We start from the raw sequence: 8,154 nt of genomic DNA, 5'->3' as shown, positions 1-8,154 counted from the left end.
TCAAAGAAGTGGCTAGTGTTCCATTATTTTAGAAAGTGACCAGGAAACTATAAAATTTAGGCCTGTGTATGTGTTGGCCCCTTAATAAAGATACTTTTCTAACATAGGAGGCATAACAATGAGGGGCAAAGCATATTTGATTGTTTGTGCAACTCTAGAAATCTGGGTCCACTCCCTGCCTTACTACCCATTCACTGTGGGCAAGTCACTTATCCTCTCTAGTTTGAACTTTCTGATCTTAAAATATTAGGAGACTGCTACCGCTAATTGTGCTGTCCTTATAACAATCGTGACATCGACTGAGCACCTCACAAGCACTGTGTGAACTGTGCACACGTTTTCTCACAAACCTCCGCTACAGGTACTGAAATTCCCATTTTATAGAGTTGGTTTATCTGTTAAGAGACTTTTGTTATCAAGTCCTACAGGGAATTCATACTCCGCTGTGCTCTTGCAGGAAAGTGCAGGTGATAACATGAGGGAAGTTGCTAATACAGTGGAGCCATTTTTACCCGTTAGCATGGCCACTGTGAGTGAACAATGGTGGCAGCGCGCGGCCTTTATGACTTCCGGCTTCCACGGGCTTCGATAAAATATGTTGGCGTGACCCTAACTCTTACTCTCACTCTGGTTCCCTCTACTTTCAGGCTTCTGTGCAGCAGGATGGGTAGATTAACCCAAGAGCCTCTTCCTTCTTTTAAACATTACTTAGGCGCCGTGGAGCTTGCATTACTTTAGGATTGTCAGCGGACTTGGGGATCCATGGGGAGAGAGAGGACTGCTTGCCATAAGCCTAAATTGCATAATCCGGCTCTATGGGGAATTCTTATATTATGGTATCAGGCAGAAGTCCAGCTAAGAGTAAAGTGAATGCTTGATTTCCCATTTGTCATTGTCCCATTCAGTGTTTTAGTCCCACAGGCTCCTCGGGGAGATAAGAGGACATAGGACCACACAGTAGAAATCAGTAATTCTGGATCTTCTGGCCATCATAGCATCATGGAATCCGCTCCCCCTCAGCTCTGAAAAATACACATCTATGGACAACATCTGGGATTCCTATGCCCGATTCAAATATGCCAAAACATGGCCTGGGTGAGCATCAAAGAAGGAACAAGTTTAGATTGTATCCTGTATTTAGATAGTTGAATAGATGGGCGAAGCTGGCCTGTAGGGGCAGGAAAGCTGTCTTTGGACTCTAGTTAAAAATGGCATAAAGTGATTGAGGTCTTTACCTTAGACATTTCAGTTTTTGTTTAGTCAAGAATACCAAGTTGTAGACTGAAAGTAACCTGCCACCCAAGCAAGAAACTTTTACTTTAAATTAGAAATCCCTTTAGCCATGTGTTGGATATCAACATGTTTTACTAATTGAAATAGTTGGTGTTTTTCACAAAAAAATAAATGTTTGTTAAGGTTTTGGGGAAAAACTTTGGCTCTGGAACAATTGTGGGACAACATTTTGTTTTTAAAAGCTTTCTGCAAAAGCAACCGACTGTGCTTTTATTCTCTTGTTCACTAGTTTTTACTTACCTTTTAGGTAATCCTCCTTTTAGCCAGTGCCTAGCTTTCTAATGGGTTAAAGTACTCAAAGCTATTGCCTTCATTCTACAAATGCAATCCTAGCAACAACGCAATTCATTTTTGTTGTCAGTCGGCTCAATTGAGTAATTAAGTTTTGAAAAACAAAATGAAGCTGGGAAAATGACATTTTAGCCCTCTGAGATCATCACTGATGACCAGGCAAAGCTATGGTTATTAGTGACATGGGCGACAGAGAGCAGTCTCCACAACAGGGCTGCGGGCACTTGTTGGTGCTTTGTCTGTCGCTGTGAGAGAAATTACTTCACATTTAGCATCTTACACAGCTCTTTTGCTATAATTTTGGGATCGTGAATTCAGGCAGAACTCAGCTGATGATTCTCACTGTGACCTCGCATGCTGTCGCAGTCAGACGCTGGCTGGGGTTTCAATCATCAATCATCGACTGCAATGGACAGCAAACTGACTCACTCCCGGGGCTGTCAGCGGGGTGTCCCCCAGAGCAATCACACATGGCCTGGGCTCCTCACAGCACGCCTGCCAGGTCCCCAGAGGAGCAACTCCCAGGGAAGCATCCAGCAGCCTGGCTGCTCAGGGGCCAGACAAGAGCTGCATGGCTTTCCTCCTAGCCAGCCCCGAAGTGAATTCGATGCCACTTTCTCTGAATTCTGTTGGTTACCAAACCACCGCAACGGCAAAGAGAGGGGCATTAGACCCCACCTGTTGAAACCAGGACAGTCAAAGAATTGACCTGGTGTGGCCATCTGCGCCTGCCCCAAACTGATGAGCTAAGTCCGCAGCTTCTCAGAATGCGCACAGAAACCACTCAGGAAAGCAGAAGCAGCCGGAGAGCTGTTCTAGAGATTCTCCTTTCTGCTCCTCGTCGGTGACACGAGGAGACTCGATTGCTTCCACGGGGCTCTGTCCTTCTTTCCCTGGAACTCTGTTACAGGTGCACCCACAGGGAAATTCTTGCAAGGATTGAAGAGATTGTTTTATTCACGTTGATCTCCAGGAAAACGCTTTCCATCCGCTCTTTCAAACCAGGGATATTATTTCCCACCAGATGTGATAAGTGTAAGCGGTCATGTTATTTTTCTGAATTGTTTTAGTTGAAATATTCATATGTTTAGGAGTGTAGTTTTGAAAGTAGCCACTTTTGGACACAAATGTAATACCTTAATCAATAAAGAAAATAAATGAATTAATAAATAAATTGTTAAAGAAAAGAAAGTAGCCACTTTCACCAAAAAAGAAGCCCTGGCAGCAGAACATGTCCTCCCTGAGCCATGATGTAAAACTTGCTCATGTAAAGGCATCTGTGCTTTTGTTCGGTGAGGTCTGTGGTTACGAAGAAGAAATCTCATCACTTGGACAATAGATCTCATTGACAGATATACTTAAGCAAATGTCTGAGATCACCCCCCACCCCCATCTGAATTTTCCAGGAAAACGTCAACTTTATCTTGATTTGTTTGGTTTGAAATCATACAGCGGCACTTGAAAGATAAAATTTGTTTCAAGCTGGGCAGATGGTCCTATAATAGTTGTCTCTACCCCCAAGGTCAGGTTTAAATCAAAAACAAAAACAAAAAAGAAGGAAATTGAAAGCATTCATTCTCATTACTCCTGACCCAGCGTCTCTCAAATGCTAATGGGAACACAAATCATATAGAGAAATTGAACCTGTCAGTTCTCATTCTGGAGGTCTGAATGGGGCTGGAGAGTTTGCATTTTCAAAAGCTCCCTGAAGATGCGGTGGCCAGTGCTTAACAGACAGCATTTTGAGGAGCAAAGGGGTACATTAGCTTGGCAATACTTAGGTTTGACTGGGAGGGGAGACATTGGGAAAGGGGACTTATGGAGATGTGCTATGTGTTCAGATGGACTTCCAAGAGTAACTAACACATTGATATGAATTTAAAACTTTTTAATTTTTAAAGAGTCGATTAATGTTTATCAATGGTAAAATATGTGGAATTATCCACATATGGGAATTCTAGTACAGAATAAAGCATCGTGAGAAAAACAAAACAAATGAACAGAATCACCCCAAATGCTACTGTTAATATCTTGATATCTCTTTCTAAAAATAAGAAGCACTTCTTCTTATTTTTAAATCAACATATAGTTTTTAAAGAATTCAAAAATATTTTTTCTGATATGTTGGTTAATTTTTTTTACTAAACTCATTAACATTCCATGTTAAATATTTTTCTACAACATTTTAGTAGCTTTATCATGCTTTAGTATGCAGTTACTTTATAATTTTTCAATAATCTATTTATTTAAGTTGCTTCCATTTTTCACTACTTTGCAACATCTTAATAAACATTGTTCAACGCTCATTTTTGCACATGCTTTCCATTTTCTCTTACAAAAAACTTTTGTCATTGATGTTATTCATTCAATGGTGTGATGTTTCTAATGTCCGTGCATACATTAAAGTCATTTCAGAAAATGACAAATTGTCCTCCTGAAATGTACAAGATATATATACTCCCTCCAGCTCATTCACTGTCTTCATCTTTGCCAATTTGCCAGTTGATAAATGGACTGCTTAATGCTGGCAAAGTTGTGAAAAAGCCACTCTCATAAGCCATTAATGGGAAAGTAAGTCAGAAGAATATTCCTGGAAAATATTTTTTAGGGGAGTATTAGGAGTCTTGAGAATGTTCATGCCCTTTGACCTATTTCTGAGAATTTGTCACAAAGCAGCAATTCAAAATGTGAAGAAATAATTGTATACAAAATAGTTATCCATTTAAATTTTAATAGGAAAATATACTAGTAAACATACTAGTTGTCTAAAAAATATGAAGAAATTATTATGTAAATTATGACATACTTAGCACATTTTAAAATTTTTAGGCAAGGATTAAAATAATGTTTACAAAAGGTATAAAATATGCATTAAATGCTGGGTGAAAGTAAATATACCCAGGTTATTAAAGAATGGTTGCCTGCGAGTGGTGAAATTCACCTTGTGATACTCAAGGAAGCACCATTTACATGCACTACAGTGTAGGTGCCGCCCCCTGGAGTTGTGCAGTGAGATAACACTGGTGAGATGATGGCGTTTTTCATTCTCCTTAACTAGAAGGCGCCTCTCCTCTTCAGGCTAATGTGAAGGGATACCCAAAGGGAATTTTCATGAGGAAGACACAAGAAGACTAACAAACAAAAACATGTTTACTGAGTGCCCCAAATTAAAGAGCTGAACATCAGTACCAGAGGTGCTCTGCTAGATAACGGGAAATGAAATGTAGAAACAGAAACAGCTACACTGTGGGATGGTTTCACTGCTTATTCATACTACAAATAGCCCTAGCCGGATTGGCTCAGTGGATAGAGTGTCAGCCCACGGACTGAAGGGTCCCAGGTTCGATTCCGGCCAAGGGCACATGCCCTGGTTGCGGGCTTGATCAATGATTCTCTCTCATCATTGATGTTTTTATCTCTCTTTCCCTCTCCCTTCCTCTCTGAAATCAATAAAGATATATTTTTAAAAAATACTACAAATAAGTAATACTGTACAATAATGGAACCAATTTGGTATTTCAAATCATATGCTCAGGAAATGAAACCTTAATCTCTAAGGTTGGATTTCACGTGATAGTAGTAAACCTCGTCCGATCAATTCATGGCAATGGATTTTGTCTCTTTGTCTCTGGTATGAATTCAGTGAAATCAGGCTTCCTCCAATTCTTCTGGCCCTCTTTTCCTTGGAAGATCCCGAAATTCTAGCTTGGTATTGTCCTGCCTTCACTGGGAGAGAGGTTTCTGTGCATGGACATTGGCACCTGTCGTTTCCTCCACGGAGCCCCCATGCACATGCAGAGAGAAGAAGAGAAGCCTGTCTAAGTTTGGAAAACTCGGGTTAGTGGGCATTTTACTCGCATCGGTCAATGGGGACCAGCGGTTCAGCTAATCACTTACAAGATAAGGAATGGGAATTTGGAGGGTCTGACCTTGTTGTAGATAAACAAGGGGGTCATCATTGAGTCTGATCTAAGCCGTAAGAGGAAGGATGGTTCTTTGCAGTGAGCTGTTTCCTGGAACACAAAACGGTGGGGGTGATTTCCAGGAGGAGCCTGTCTTCTAGGCCCAGGTAAGATCAAGATGGTCAGCTAGTGCCTAAAACAGTGCCTACCATATACTAGACACCCACTAAATATTCGTTAAATACATGAATTAACACCGCTTAGGCAAGGAGGTAGGTGAAAGGGCCCCTAAGGAATAGGAAGGAATGGGCTCAGTTACTACCACCGACTTCACCTTCTAAGGTAATGATTAACCATATGCTAATATTGTTGCTATTGAGGGCTCATTGCACACCAAGCTCTGTGATAACAATCTTATCCACAATCTAGCCTCAGTTCTAACCGAGCTGTGGTCCCCACTCAGGCTCTTCCATCCGGCATCGGGTTTCACCTGTCACTATTTGAAATGAGCCAATCAATGTAGGCAGCAGAGGACTTACTCTGTTCTGCTCAGAAATCTCCTTTTTCAAAGCCACCTTTTAAAAAGATTGCCTTTCTCCTCTGGTGTTATGCATTCTTTAGTAAGCTCTCTAAAAATGTTATCTTTTGAAAGAGTTGAGGGGCATGTCTATAACTTTGTAATCCTTGTGTTTCTTATGTTCCATTCCAGAGCCACACTGACTGGACACTAGAGTGTTAATTTTTCCAGAAGTTTACTCCTACCATTCTGGAGTTATATAATAAGCTTAAAGACGGTGATTTGAGCTTCTATTCAAATAGAACAGACAATAGACATTTTGCATTCAGAGAATAATCCATTCTAGGTCAATGATCTAAACCTTCATAGAAACAAAATAATTTCCATTGAAAATCTGAAGTTTAGCTATTGTGAAATATTTAACCACATCAAATAAAATTGTGTCTAACTTTAAAATATTAAACCCATTGTTTATTTCTGAATACACAATAGTTAAAAGCCTTTGCTGTTTAAAAGAGAATTATCCAACCATATGTGCCAAATTGAATTATAAATTTTGTATTGCAAGGTCCTATTTTTGAATAAGATTAGTAAATAAATAGTACATTTAATTAAAATTTAACTATTATAAAGTACTTAATTAGGGTGTTTTCAAAAGCCTCTGGATTACTTAATGAGATTAGAACAGATTACTTTAAATGCCAGAGCAAATAAAAGTTCCCCTTTTTTTTCAAATTTAATTAAATTTCCCCTGGGGGAAAAAACTTCATATGACTTAAAAAAAATTCTCCACTTTCTTTCTACCTCAAAATATTTAAAACACATTTCTTAAGTGCTTTGGAACAGACTTTAGAAGAGATCTAGCAATGGAAATGGTTACCCGTTGTGTGTGCCATTTGAATGCAGTGCCATCAAGCAGTGGTGGTGATCTTTTATCGCTGGAGGAGTGAATGCTGGGGTTCAGAGTGTCATGGCTTCCACACTTGCGGAAGTCAGCTGGTACGGGCAAAGCCTCCTCAGACCTTCAAAAGGAGCTCAGTTCCTGTGAGGCATTTCTCATGAGGGTTCATTTGGACCAACCCTATTTTCCTCTCGTTTTAAAACCTCTTTCGCTGGTTGAGCTTTTCTTGACTTCACATGAGATTAGCCTTATGGACTCATTCTAACCCACGTAGTAAGTCACCCTGATCTGCTCCCAATATTGTGTTTGCTTCACAGTTTAGGTCCTTGCTTTTTCATGGCATCTAACCTGGGCATTACAGGTTCCACTCATTTATTAACTGAACATGCATATGGCACATACTATGGGCCAGACACTGCATTAAGAAGCACCATGCTAAGCATTTATCACGTTGTAACAAGTATTAATTCATTTTAAATTCATAGCAACTCCATGAGTTGCTATTGCTATCAGCACCACCTTGTAGATGAGAAAATCAAGTAACTTGAAAAACTGGGATTTGAACCCAGGCAGCCTGATTCCAAAATCTCTGCTCTGAACCTGTAAGTTTATGGTAACATTCCCATCCAGGACTGGATGAGAGAACAACAGGTTCCAAACAGTAAACTTTAAGCCAAATACACAGATGCCATATACACAGCAATCCAAACATCGAAGACACACCAATTTGTGGCGCATTAAACAAATACTATATTTTAAGGTAACAGTAAGAGCACCTTATTGAGCATTAAAAATATAGAGCCCAATATGAGCCTTTTCTCACTTATCCTTAGTTCTGCCTTTATTTTATTATTTCCAGCCTAATTTTTCTTTTTTTTTTTTAAAAAAAATATATATATATTTCTTTATTGATTTCAGAGAGGAAGGGAGAAGGAGAGAGAGATAGAAACATCAATGATGAGAGAGAATCATTGATCAGCTGCCTCCTGCACACCCCCAACTACGGAGCGAGCCCACAACCCAGGCATGTGCCCTTGGCTGGAATCGAACCTGGGACCCTTTAGTCCGCAGGGTGACGCTCTATCCACTGAGCCAAACTGGCCAGGGCCCTAATCTTTCACATGACTTTGAATTAAAGGGTTCATTTATTACTCACATTGAATCTACCCCATTATGGAGCTTGGGAGAGGTTTTCCAAGTACTATAGCCTATTCTTTTGACTTATTTCAGCTTTTCAGTGCCTCTGGTCT

Source organism: Myotis daubentonii, chromosome 4 (genome assembly GCF_963259705.1).
Source record: "Myotis daubentonii chromosome 4, mMyoDau2.1, whole genome shotgun sequence".
Taxonomy (NCBI): domain Eukaryota; kingdom Metazoa; phylum Chordata; class Mammalia; order Chiroptera; family Vespertilionidae; genus Myotis; species Myotis daubentonii.
The sequence above is the reverse complement of the archived record's forward strand: the minus strand, read 5'-3'. Positions refer to the sequence as shown.